This window comes from Gastrolobium bilobum, unplaced genomic scaffold (assembly GCF_033153095.1).
Source record: "Gastrolobium bilobum isolate Gb01-03AN ecotype WA unplaced genomic scaffold, APGP_CSIRO_Gbil_v1 utg1090, whole genome shotgun sequence".
Lineage (NCBI taxonomy): Eukaryota > Viridiplantae > Streptophyta > Magnoliopsida > Fabales > Fabaceae > Gastrolobium > Gastrolobium bilobum.
This window is the reverse complement of record NW_026899797.1, coordinates 786,553-800,274: the sequence shown is the minus strand read 5'-3', so window position 1 is coordinate 800,274 and position 13,722 is coordinate 786,553. Positions and strand designations below refer to the sequence as shown.

Genomic DNA, 13,722 nt, shown 5'->3' with positions numbered 1-13,722 from the left:
GAGTGGGGTCCATAAAAAGGTGATAAGACAAAAAAGTCAAGATGGGACCCACTCATGTATTGTGAGTGTAGCATGAGAAAATTTTCTGATGTAACATGAAAAAACTATTTCCCATTAACTTTAGAGTAAATTTCACGATGCCCTATTTAGTCCCTAACAATAAAAAAAGCCATCAGTGGTCCCTGATTTTTCAAACTAGACCCACGTTAGTCCTTTCGTTAGTGGGGCTCGAACGTGTTACTGATGTTTCTCACGTGGACCGTTAAGTCGCTGAGTCAAATTCCTCTTAAGATATAAAACGACGTCGTCCCTTTGTTTGCTTCTTCTCTCGTCCAAGATCAGAACCCTTCTTACACCACCATCTTCCACCGTTGAGTGCAAGTAGCACAAAGTAAATGGTTCCACCACACTCCACACTTTGACTCAAACCCTTTGTTTGCTTCTTCATTTGTGCTTTATGTCCGTGAGTCTCCATTACTTTTCATCTTCAACAACAAAGCACAACTTAGAAGCTAAGTTCCAATGTTGAATCTGAAAGGAGGGACGAGATCACCATAGGTCGGACTTGGTGCTGCTGTGTGGATTCAAATTGCTTCAGGAAATGGCTACACTTCCACTCCTTGAAATCTGTTCTTGGTTTCAACCAGAGCCAGATTACCCTGCTTGGTGTTGCCAATGATATTGGTTAGAATGTTGGGCTCCTTCCTGGTCTTGCATGCAACAAGTTCCCACCTTGGCTTATCCTTTTCATCGATGCTCTCTTCTCTTTCCTTGGTTTTGGTGTTCTCTAGCTCGCTATCAGCAACACACTTCAGATTCCTTACTATTTGGTATCTTCATTTCTTCATCTTCTGCTCCTTTTTCTCTACACCCCTTACTTTTTCTAACTTTTTTTCTTTTTCTATCTTCATTTCTTTATTTTTTTGTTTTTGGGAACATAGATTTTGGAAAAAAATTTCTTCTGAGAATCTTAATATCCTTATTCCTTCTCAAAGACAAACTTGATCTTGTAAAAAAATAAAAATAAAAAATAAAACTTGATCTGAGACAACTAAAAGCAGTTATGTAGGAACAGTACATATTATAGTACCAAACTTGTCTAAAATGGAGATTTTTTTGCAATTCTTGGTCAATAATTTTCATTTCATGGAATTAATAGATTCATTAAATAATTGCCATATATAGTGGATTCTCTGTTAAGCAGTTGAAAAGGAATAATTGTCATGTCCTTCTATCATATTGCAGTTACGGTTTGCCCTCGTTGTTGCTACCAACAGTTGTTAATGGTTATCCATTGCTATTCTTGTGACCAACATGAGAAATTTCCATGTTAGTAGAGGCACAGTTTCAGGAATACTAAAAGGTTATGCGGAGCTCAGTGCTGCAGTTTTTATTGAAATTTACAGCATATTTCTTCATAATTCTTCTTCCAAGTTCCTATTGTTCCTTGCCATTAGTATTCTTGTTTTATGTTTCTGTATGATGTTTCTTGTTTGCCTTTGTACTCCAGCTTCTGGTCAAGATTCTAGTGAAAAAGAGCATTTTCAATTTATCCAAGGTTTAAGTGTGGCCTTGGGTTTATGTATACTTGCAACAATAGTACATGGCAAGATTCTCCACATAAGTGATGTAGTGTCATATATTTTGGTGTTTGTGACGATTCTTCTTCTCATGGCTCCTCTTGCAATCCCTATAAAGATGACATTGTGTCCCAGAAAAGCCACCGAATCAGAAACACCTGCGCAACAAGTCGGATCTTCAGAATGTCTGATTCAAGAAGGCAAAGAAGATAATACGAAGCCTCTGCTATCATCTTATCAGCTAATAGTGGCCTTGGGAGTTTTTATGATACGAATGGTTCATTTGAGGTGGCTATGCTTCTTGTTGTGGGTGAGGGGACAGAAAAAAATAATAAAAGGTCCAAAAGAGGGGAAGATTTTAAATTCACTGAGGCTATAGTAAAGGCCGATTACTAGCTACTATTTTTTGTTTACTTTGTTGGTGTTGGAATTGAGGTTATTGTATTTCCAGAAATAAAGAAACAAAAGAGAAGAAAGAATACAGCCACTGTAGATTGACGTGGAAAACTAATACGACGTCTTTTTTATATCTTACATGGAATCTGACTCAGCGACTTAACAATCCACGTGAGAAACGTTAGTAACGACATTGGAGCCCTACTAATGGAAGGACTAACGTGGGCCTAATTTGAAAAAATTATGGACCACGAATGACCTTTTTTATTGCTAGGGACTAAAGAGGGCATCGTGAAATTTGCTGAGGACCAAATAGGGTATTTAATCTTAACTTTATGTAGTAACAATAAGGGGTATGTTTTCCTCTTGTTACATGAGATAACATACCTCTACTACTCATCATCAAAAGTTGTGACAACATTTATTTATAATTATAATGATAAGTTATCTGCATTCACTCCAAAAACAACGTCATTTTGGGAGTGAATGCAGATAAAATTATAATGATAAAGATTATATAACCCTGAAATAAATTAAAATCGCAAAAACACCTTGATTTTCGCTCCAAAACAACGTCATTTTGGGCTCAATACAAATAATTTATCTACATTAGCTGCAAAAAAATGAATCTTTTTTTAAAAGAGTGGGTCTCACATGCTTTGTGTCTATGGCATAAGATAACAAGTATCCTACAACATGAGACTTGTATTCCCCTACCCATTATTGCTTAAGCTAACATTCTGCCTTAGCAAAACCTAGTACGGGTTAGAGATAAGTTGAATTATGGTTCTTGGGCCGATAAGGGTAAGTAAAAAGAGTTACACCCTAACCATTACAACTTTTTGTTTAAAAGTACATGCTTTATCTAACATATACTATCAAAGTCAATGTTGTGAGTTTGATTCCTTAAACTGTTAGTGGAAATTATTGGTGAGACCAACATCCTGCCTTGAAAAGACCTAATGTTGGTCGGAGTTCGATCGAAGCATGACACTTAGGCTAGTACGAGTTAGTAGAAAGAGTTATGCATTAACTAACAACTATAGCTTTTGGTTTAGTGCTAAGCGTTTGATCAAACACTTACATCCCAGTCTCATGTAAAAGATCTAAAACATACTTTCTTTAAGATAGAAAGAAAGCTCTCATTGACTTTGTGAACCTTCCAAACCATACTCTCGGTGATTGCTTTAATCCACATAATATTTTTCTTTTTAATTTGCTCACCTTTTGACTATACTTTTTTATGTTGTGCATCTTGGTGGAGCCAAGATGTATACTTATTCAAACAACTTGCCATATAGAAAGGTATTTTTCACATTGAATTATAGTAATGGTCAATCCAGAGTACGGTGTTGAAGATAGCTAAAGAGAGTAATAAATGAATTGTGTTGATCTTAGATACATGCGCAAATGTCTCTATGTGGATAATCCCATAATGCTGCCAATCTTTCTTTAATGAGTTCAATATTATACTATTTTCCTTGTAATACATGATATAAATCCATCTACACCCAATTACCTTCTTTTAATGTGGATAATTCATGATTTAATCTCCTTATTCATGGCTCCTTCTCAAGTTGGATCAGCTAAGACTTGTTTCAAATTGTTTGAAATAGCTACATTAGATAAATAATTTACAAATGATTTATTTGATTTAAACAAACAATAGTTAGAATTTTTTTTTTTTTTTTATAACAATAGTTAGAAATTTAGTTACTCACGAGATATACAACTTTACTATTCAATTGAGGTTTATATACATATATGCTAACTATCTTATATATAACTTATCTATAAATTAAGAACACTCTAAAAAATGACAATTAATTTGGTGTATTAACAAAGGTACCCTTATACCTAAATTGTTGGATGATGATGGAGATATCATTAGGGGTGTAAATGGGCCAGACTGGCCTGGCCTAGCCTACAGCCCGGCCTACGTTGAGCCTGGTCTAGCCCGGCGTACGCTGAAAAGTAGAGTAGGCTTAGGCTTATAAGAAAGCTGTTTTAACAAATAAGCCGTAGACCAATTTTGTCAAGTCTGGCCTAAAGCCTTGTAGGCTAACCTATTTAATTTTTAAAAATAAAATAAAATAATATATTTATTTTAGGTGGCAATTAGTACCAACCCTTGTCTTGATGGTGGTTTAAAGATATTTCAATGAATGATATTCTCTTGTAGACTTTATTTTAGCTTTGGTTGACCTAGTAATTGTATTTTTTTATTTTCCCCATTTCTTTGACTCTATTCCTCTCTGATATACATTATAGAGCTGGGGTATTATGTTGACTCTTTTTTATTTATCATTTTTTATTTCTTATGAGAAGTACTAGTGCATGCATGAATGGAACTTTGCTCAGTATATTTTTTTAGTTATTTTTTTTACTATTGTAAAATTTTTAATGCTCACTAGTGAAATTTATATCTCGTGTAAAAAAATGCAACAATTTATGAACACGTTAATGACTTGTAATGTCAAGTGAATATTTTAAAAATTGTTAATTTTTTTTAAAATTTTGTAAAAATATATCACGAGAGAGGCCTACAAGGCCTGTAGGCCATACCAGGCTCTGTAAATTTAAAAAATAGGTCAGGCTTGGCCAATAAATAAAGTCTTTAGTAGGCCAGATAGGCTGAATATTTTTTACGTCGGCTTAGGCCAGGAAGGCCAAAGCCCAGCCCATTTACACCCCTAGATATCATGATCCAACTCTCCCAAAAGCTTAAGCTGTTGGATGAAGGCACAAAAATGATTTTGTTATATATGAGAAATTTATATATATCTAACACATCCTCGCATAAGATCTATTTGGGCTTAAAGTATAGATAATACAAAGACCCACATACATTATGTTGAAATTCAACCTTTTTTTTTATAAATAAGAAATTCAACTTCTTATTAGAAGAATGAGGTGACAAGTATTGAACTCTAAATCACTTGGTTATAGAGGTTTTGATACCAACTTAAATTTGATGATGAATAGTTTTCTTTCTTATTCATATTAATTTTGTTAACACTCAAATAATATATGGAGAATGATTTTCTCTAATCACAATATACAATTAGATGTGACAATATAGGTTGAACCCGACGGGTCAACCCACCAAAACGGGGCTGGGCGGGTATTACATATCATCCCACCAACCCACCTCAACCCACCCCTCTTAGTTGTGGGTCAAAATGGGTTGGTGGTGGGTCGGGGCGCGTTGGCTCGCATGTCAGTTTTTTATTTTACTATTGGGTAGTACTTTATTAGTCACTAAGTTTTTGTGATATGAAATTTTTTTTATCTTAGTACTCCTCTAGAAAAAAATAAAGAAGAAAAACTTTATTTATGACAAAGATTATCCATATATGGAGACAAAAATAAGTTTCTAAAAATGTATGACTGATATTAGTATACATTTAGGCTTGAGGATGGAAAATAATTAAGGGGATTGTGAAATGAAAATAAATAATATTATAAAATTAATAAAATATAACTTTTTTTATTTATAATTTTTTTATTTTTTAGGCGAGGCCAACCCACCACAAAACGGGGTGGGATGGAATTTTCAACCCATATCAAAATGAGGGGCGGGGCAGGGTTGGCTGACTCGTTTTGCCACCTCTATATACAATCACCTATAGAATCATATTCAACATTTACCGGAATAGAGGAAATTCTAGGTCCGAGGAATTCCAAGACTGGGGAATTCTAGGATAGAGGAGTGTTGGTTGGAGAAAATTATGGGACGGAGGATTTCTGGGATAGGTAAGCAACACTACTAGAAAACATGCTTTTTGCGACGAATATTTTTCGTCGCAAAACAGGTGATTTTCGTCACAAATACATTTTGTGATGGCATAAACAACAACAAAAAATGGTCGTTTTAAACATTATCATAAACAAAATTTGCGAAGGCATTTCAACATTCCAAATTCTGCCATAAATAATGACGAAACCAAACCATCGCAAACCACATACTTTCCATCGCAAAAAGCTGACATGTACGCAGATAGTCTAAACTAAAAGCCACCGCATATTGCGATGAAAAAACCCTCAGCAAAAGTATCGTAAAATTTCCATCGCAAACTTTGAGAGAATTATGGTGATTACTCCGTCGCAAAATGTGTGACGAAATGAAAAAATATACTATCATAAATTTTGCGACGAAATAATATTGAAATATAGTTGCAAAATTTCGTACACAAATTTGCGACAAAATAATGAAAAATATCATCACAAAATTACAGCGAAAAGTAAGAATACCGTCAAAATTTGCGACAAAATTATAACAACCATCACGAGACATGAAGAATTTTGATATAGAATGTCCAAAAAATTATGTCACAAATTTACAAATATATAAAAAAATATTTATATTCATTTATTTTCCAACCTGTTAACATTACAACAAAAAAAAACATATTTATATCATCAAAAAGAAATAGCTAACAAATAACAATCTCATACAATTACAAAATTGTATCAATAATAAAGGTAATCATAAACAAATGTTTCAAATACATTATGGGGTAGGGGTGTGGGAAGGAGATGAGGATGAGGATGGGGAAGAGTTATCTGGAGGTGCAAAAGACTCTGAAGCCTCCTTCTTCTACATCATCTTCTTCTGCTTCTTCTTTTTTGGTCTTATTAACCATCTTCTCCAGTAATTTCTTCAACATATTATCTGTTTCCTATTTCGCCTTTTGTTGTTGCAGCTCGGCCTGCAAATCAGTCGTCAACCATCGCATTCTGGTGAGCTCATATGCAAATACATTATGACTTAGGTCAATTGTTTTGTACTAAATTTAAATGGACTAGGGAGTGAAAATTTTAAACAACTAACTGTATGCCTTTACCTTGAGAAACACTTGCAAGTTCACTAGAAAGGCACTTGGTACTCTTCAAGCGGATGACAGATCCTTCCATGCTGAAAATTCTTACCTTTTTTAAAACGTTACTCCGAAAATTCTTCCCTTCAAAATAGGCTAGCCCGCCCCGCCTTTGAAGGTGGGCTATGAAATAGCCTCCCAGTCCCGTTTGGGCGTGCGGGGTGGGTTGCCCGTCGGGCCGATGACATTTTACACTAAAAAAATATTAAATAAAAATTTTAGCCCAGGCGGGCTGGCTGACGAGCGGCGGGTTTGAAAAACTCAGTCTGTCCCGTTTGAAGGGCAGGGCCAACAGGCCAAGCCCGTTTTGCCACCTCTAATGACAACTAATTCTATTCAATGTAGAATATTATCATACTAGCTAATTATACTGACAACTAATTCTATTCAATGCAGAATATTAACATACTAGCTAATTATGTTGACAACCAATTCATATAATTACGTATACATTAAAATGCAAAATATTTCCAAAATAGTGCTTGTTCATCTAATACTCCCCCACAAGTTGGAGCATGCAGATTCGAAATGCCCAAATTAGATAACACACTATGGGTGGCTCATCTTAAACGACAACTATTAAGATTAGAATTTTGTTGGCAAAATTAATTAAACCAAATTATCGAAAAAAAAATATGGAAGTGTCCCTTCATTTTCAGACGTAAACTAATCAAGCTTAATTGTTCCATAGTAACTACCCTTATACAGTGGAAGAGAAAGATAAATAAATTATATAAAATTTTGTTGGCAAATTAATTAATTAAACCAAATTATAGAAAAAATATGGAAGTGTCCCTTCGTTTGCAGATGTAAACAATTAACTAACCTACATACATTCTAGTCTTATAGTTATGAGGACAACTTATTCTAATCAATGCAGAATATTATCATAATAGCTAATTATGCTGACAACTAATTCTATTCAATGTAGAATATTAACATACTAGCAAATTATGCTGACAACTAATTCTATTCATATAATTATGTATACATTAAATGCAGAATATTTACAAAACAATGTTTGTTCCTCTAATATTCCCCCTCAAGTTGGAGTATGCAGATTTGAAATGCCCAACTTGGATAGAACACTATGGGCTGCTCATCTTAAATGATAACTATTAAGATGGGAATTTTGTTGGCAAATTAATAAATTAAACCAAATTATAGAATAGCTAATTATGATGACAACTAATTATATTCAATGCGGAATATAAGTAAAGCCCATTTTGGGTCCCTAACAAAAAACATGGTCCCACTTTAGTCACTTACAAAAAAATTAGTCCCGAGGTCTCTAAGAAATTCAAAATGGACTAATTTAATTGAAGAGGAAGGTTATTCTTACAACTTATTTTCATTTACAACCAATGTTATAAAAACCGGACCGACCCGGCCGGGTCGACCCGGAAACCGGTGAACCGGTCATGTAACCAGTCCGGTTTTCATATTGGACCGGCCATGTTATAGAACCGGTGTGACCCGGTGTGACCCGGCTGGTTTTCGTAAAAACCGGTGACCCGGTCGGTTCAACCGGTGACCCGCCCGGTCTATAAAAAAAAACTAATTTATTTTCATAAATTAATGTCTTTTTTTTTTTTTTACTCTCAAACACAAATGATTTGTTTTCTTTTGAAATATTTGAGTGATTTGTAGCTTATTTACTTACATAGATTATGTACCTACAACACTAATATTATCTAGATTATGCAATATGCAGGGAATTTTGATTTGATTTATAGTTGGAGATGTCATTTACTGAACCTGAAACACTAGTATCACAAATATTATATGTTTGATTGATCTTTTGTTGGACAATGATGTGTAATTTATTATTTTCATATTAAAATATTTGAAATTGGTATATTTTTTTACAAATATTTAAGTATATTTATATTTTTTTTAATATAAACTGTAGATTTACATATACTTATCGGGTCATGCGGTTGAACCAGTGACCCACTGGTTAAACCAGTGACTCAGTACCTCGACCGGGTCAATAACTGGGCCGGGTTTAATAACATTGCTTACAACCATATCTTAACCATTGATTTTCACCAATCAATGGTTATCATTTATTGCGAATTAGTAATTAATTAATAAGTGTGATTTGGGAAAATTATAATCATTGACTGGCGGAAATCAACGGTTAAGATATGGTTGTAAAATGTTGTAAGCAAAAATAGGTTGTAAGTGTAACCTTCCTCTTAATTGAAATCGTGGTCTCTCACAAATTCAAAAAAGTCCCACATTAGTCCCTCAAAAAGACTAAAATGGGTCCACTTTGAATTTAATAGGGACCAAGCGACTATTTTTTTTTGTAAAGGACTAAAGTAAGGACTATATTTTTGTTAGGGACCTAAAAGGGTCTTTTGTAACACCCTGTGTGCTCCCGGTGTATTAAACATACATATGGTAATGGCGCAGCTAAATAAATGTGGAAGCTAACTTTTTCTTTCCAATTATGTACATATTAAATTAACCAAGTTGATTACTTATCCTTTTTCAAAATATCGCTTGTATGTAAATTGCAATAAATAACTAACTGAATATCCTCATATCATAAATAGTATCGAGTCACGGAACTAAAACACGTAGGCCGGACCATATCTTGATACATAGGTACAATTCAAATATAACAACAATGTTTGATATCAATGTGGCATGACAACTCCCATGCTCACCAAATAAGGCAACAAAGCCAACAATGTCTCAAATCAACTACCAATATATTGATAGCAAGGCATAACAGGAATCCAGGGATATCAATACAACAACATACATAATCAGCTCAACTCTAGCCTCCTGCCACCAGAGGTCTCAACCTCGGAGGTACCTGTACATGAAAATGTGCCCCAACACAGGGTGAGATCTCTAAAAAAAAATCTCAGTAAGACAAGGGGTCCTCAAGGATCTGTCCACCCCAAGCTCACTTACATGTGCAATATAAGTTCAAAAGCATAATATCATCATCATTTCAAAATCGGTGCAATGCAGCATATATCCATGTCATGTGTGTATATACATTCTATTAGCCAGAGAAATAAAGGTAGGACTTACGTACGTCTATGACCCACAGTACTCTTCTACCTCACTCACGGAGTTATCATCTTGTATGTCTCCACATACTTAGGGGTTACCGTCTAGGTGGAACACCACATACATATCATTTGGCAAAGCACTCATAAATAGCTCAACAACATGTCAATATTCACCACATATATTTCAGAAAACACATAATGCATATAACCTTCCCTCCATGAGGTATGGTGGAACCAAAAATGGGCAAAACCGAGGACAGGAAAGCTTACCTCTCAAGCTAACAATCCAATCAAGAGTCCACACCAGCCCACGGTCACCAAACAACATAATCACGGTCTGTTTATATCAAGAATATTATTAATATACGTTAAGTTCATTACATTACGACAACGTTTCCTTTTTCGTTTAGCGCCTTTAGGCTTCTCTCAAAGCCGTAAGCTTTTAATCTAAGTGATTCTGACTCAGTTAACTTATTACAGAGGTTCTATTAACCAATCATGGGTCCAGAAACCCAATCTACACTTCTATTTGGAAAGAACAGTGCATAACTCAAAATTCCCAAAATATTCGAATATTCCACGGGGGCATATCCGGATATCCATATCCGGATATCACAAACATCATATCTGGATATCCATATCCGGATATCACAAACCCTATATCTAGATATCATATCCGGATATTTCGCGACAGAATGCAGTTTTTGAATTTCGCGAAGATATCCCTCCGAGACACCATTTTTAATGATTCCAGACGTTCAAGCATGCGTTTTTAGGTGTGTTATACCTTACCAATCCTTAAGTTATCAACTTCCACTTATGACATGCATCAAGGTTCATTCTTTCTATAGAAAATCAAGAGCAAAGGTAGTGGTGCTTACCCAAAGGCTCAAAACAGAGAAAAAGAGTGATCTTAGAGCTTTCAACACAGCTCTATGATTTTGACTTCACAAGACTACGAATTTGTCTTGCAAGCTTGGTCCTTTTTCATATAAAATAGCTTCTTGAAGCCACAAGTGCCAAGGAAATGTCTTACACACACTCAATAATGGAAGTCGGCCCTCAACTCACCTTACATTGTGTCAACAACTCAGAAATGGAGTAACTTTCTCCCTCACAATGCTAGCTCACACCTAGCTATGGTGTTTTGGTGAAGGAAATATGAAGAAAGGTGGTCATTTGGGTGAGTTTCATGAAGGAGGAAGAGGGTGGCAAGTGAGGAACACCAAGCTTCAGAAATGGAGGCTCGTAGATAGTGTAGAATCTGACCTAGAAATTTGTGCCAACCTATATATAGTCTCATTAATTTTAATCCCATCATATTAGCACTAATAGCTCCGTTAATCATTTTAATCTCAAACTTCATATTCCGAACCTAGCCATTTTTCTAGGATTTATCGTATTTTTATTATAATTTTCGCAGCACTTTGCCGGTACGTGTTTTATATGTAGCAGATACTAGTTCTGACATCAGTTCTCATTATTCCGACACAAAACTTGCTATATTTGACCTGAATATTGTTCTAGGAATATTCATATACTTATTATAATTTTTCGGGATACTTTACCAGTACACATTTATACCGCGAAGCAGAACCGGTATCTACACTTTTCGTGAAAAAAGTGACTTTCAGCGTTATTAACCCCTTATAATAATTATTTAAATCTTACCATATTTATTCAAGGTCAATTATGAAATTACTTCTTAAACTCATAACTAATTTATTTAAATTCCCTATTTACGGTGTGGGTTCTTACATCTTTACTCGCAGAATATTAACATACTAGCTAATTATGCTGACAACTAATTCTATTCTTATAAATACGTATACATTAAATGCTGAATATTTTCAAAATAATGTTTGTTCCTTTAATACTCCCCATCAAGTTGGAGCATACAGATTTGAAATGCCCAACTTGGATAACACACTATGGGTGACTCATCTTAAATGACAGTTATTAAGATTAGAACTTTGTTGGCAAATTAATTAATTAAGCCAAATTATAGAAAAAAACATGGAAGTGTCCCTTCATTTTTTAGACGTAAACTAATTAGGCTCAATTGTGTCACAGTAACTGCCCTATACAGTGGGGGACAAAGAGAAATAAATTATAGAAAATTTTGTTGGCAAATTAATCAATTAAACCAAATTATAGAAAAAACATGGAAGTGTCCCTTCGTTTTCAGACATAAACTATTGACGCCATTCAACTTGGTATATGCAGGAATACTGTCATTATTTTTCTACTGCGCGTTTCCTCTGTGTTCTTTCTTTCTATGAACTGTGGTGCCAATCTATTTTGTAAGTCACAAATACTAGCTTCCTGCTAGATAATTGTTAGACTTCATGCTCAATTGGTTAAGAAGTTCTCAACAAAGTTTGAATGCAGGCAATGAGACAAGATTGCTGTTATGGACCCGTATAATGGGCCTATTAAGTAGTAAGCCCAACAAGGGGCAATCCAAGATATGGATTGGTGCTAATAAAGGATAGATATCCGTCAAGGATACTAATCCTACTGCGACAACATAGCTATTAGGCTTGGACCTCAATCAGAGATACCAAAGGCCCATCCACACTACCCACAGGTAACCTCTATAAATATAAGGTAAACCCTAAAGGTACGTTACGCTCTCTACTGTTATGCTGTCACTGTGCACACACACCACCCCATTGGCTAACGCCGTTACAGTATTTTGTGCACAGTGATCCGCTTGACTCAAGGGTATTTCTTTCATAGATACCTTTGGGCACCAGATCCAACATAAACATACTAGCCTAATTGGGCTAGACATCTTTGTCTCAAGGACAGAACATTGGCACCGTCTGTGGGGAATTTCTTCCTAAAATTTGAAGTTCCCACCAAATCTGACAAAGGATGGCAATCCAGACAAGGAGCAGTAGTTAGCAGCCACCCCCGAACCAAAATCAACCGCTGGATCCAGTCTTGGAGGAGGCAAATCAGCCTCAAAACCAGGTTGGGAACAATGTTGATTACGATCACGTCCTAGTAGAAGATGATGTCTCAGATACCTCTTCTACACCGGCGCGTCAAGATAGGGTGGTTGGAGCTAGTGCGACTCAAATAAGAAACAACCCTGCCCTGCATCCCGTGGATTTGGCGGCACGCGTTGCTCAAACTGTTGATCCGGATGCTTGGCTGGCAGACAATGTGCTTGCTGCGATCCTAGATCGGATAGCAGCACTGGAAACTCGTACTAATTTGGAGCAAATGGAGATTGCAAATGCGCAATCCGATAAGGGAAAATGGGCAAGCCCGAGAAGAAGGAGCCCACCTCCAAAGGCGAAGGAACGAATTGACAATAAGAAAAAGATCAACGCCCACGAGTCCTGGACATGAGGGATCACATTGGGACATACGACAAGTACACGCCTTTGAATGCGTCGCGTTCACAAATCTGGAGAGAAGTAGCTATGACAGAGATGAAGAAGGTAGAGAGACCCTGACCCATATTTGACAGAGGAGGCTTAGATAAGGCCAAATACTGTGCATTCCATGATGGGCCAGGTCATACAACTGATCAGTGCTGGGATCTCCGAGATGCAGTGGAGAAATTTGTAAGAGATGGCAGATTGCGGCAATACGTGATAAAAACCCAAGGGTCTAAAAGCAACAAGAGGAAGTGGGGAAACAAAAGAAGAAGTAAAAGCCCAGTTCCTGAAAAGAGGAGCAAGGATGACCGGGACCTCAAGGATGATCCCAATCACGACGAGTTCCCAGAGGCAGAATTTGATTGTAATGTAATCAGTTGAGCCCTTGGAGGTGGTGAAGACACCATAAGTGCAAGAAGGAAGTACCTAAAGGAGG

General features: G+C 35.9%; 1 pseudogene; it reads left to right on the top strand.

Annotated features, from left to right (window-relative positions):
* Positions 1–522: 522 nt before the first annotated feature.
* On the top strand, positions 523–13,254 carry LOC133293577 (protein NUCLEAR FUSION DEFECTIVE 4-like; annotated as a pseudogene).
* The last annotated feature ends 468 nt before the right edge of the window (positions 13,255–13,722 follow it).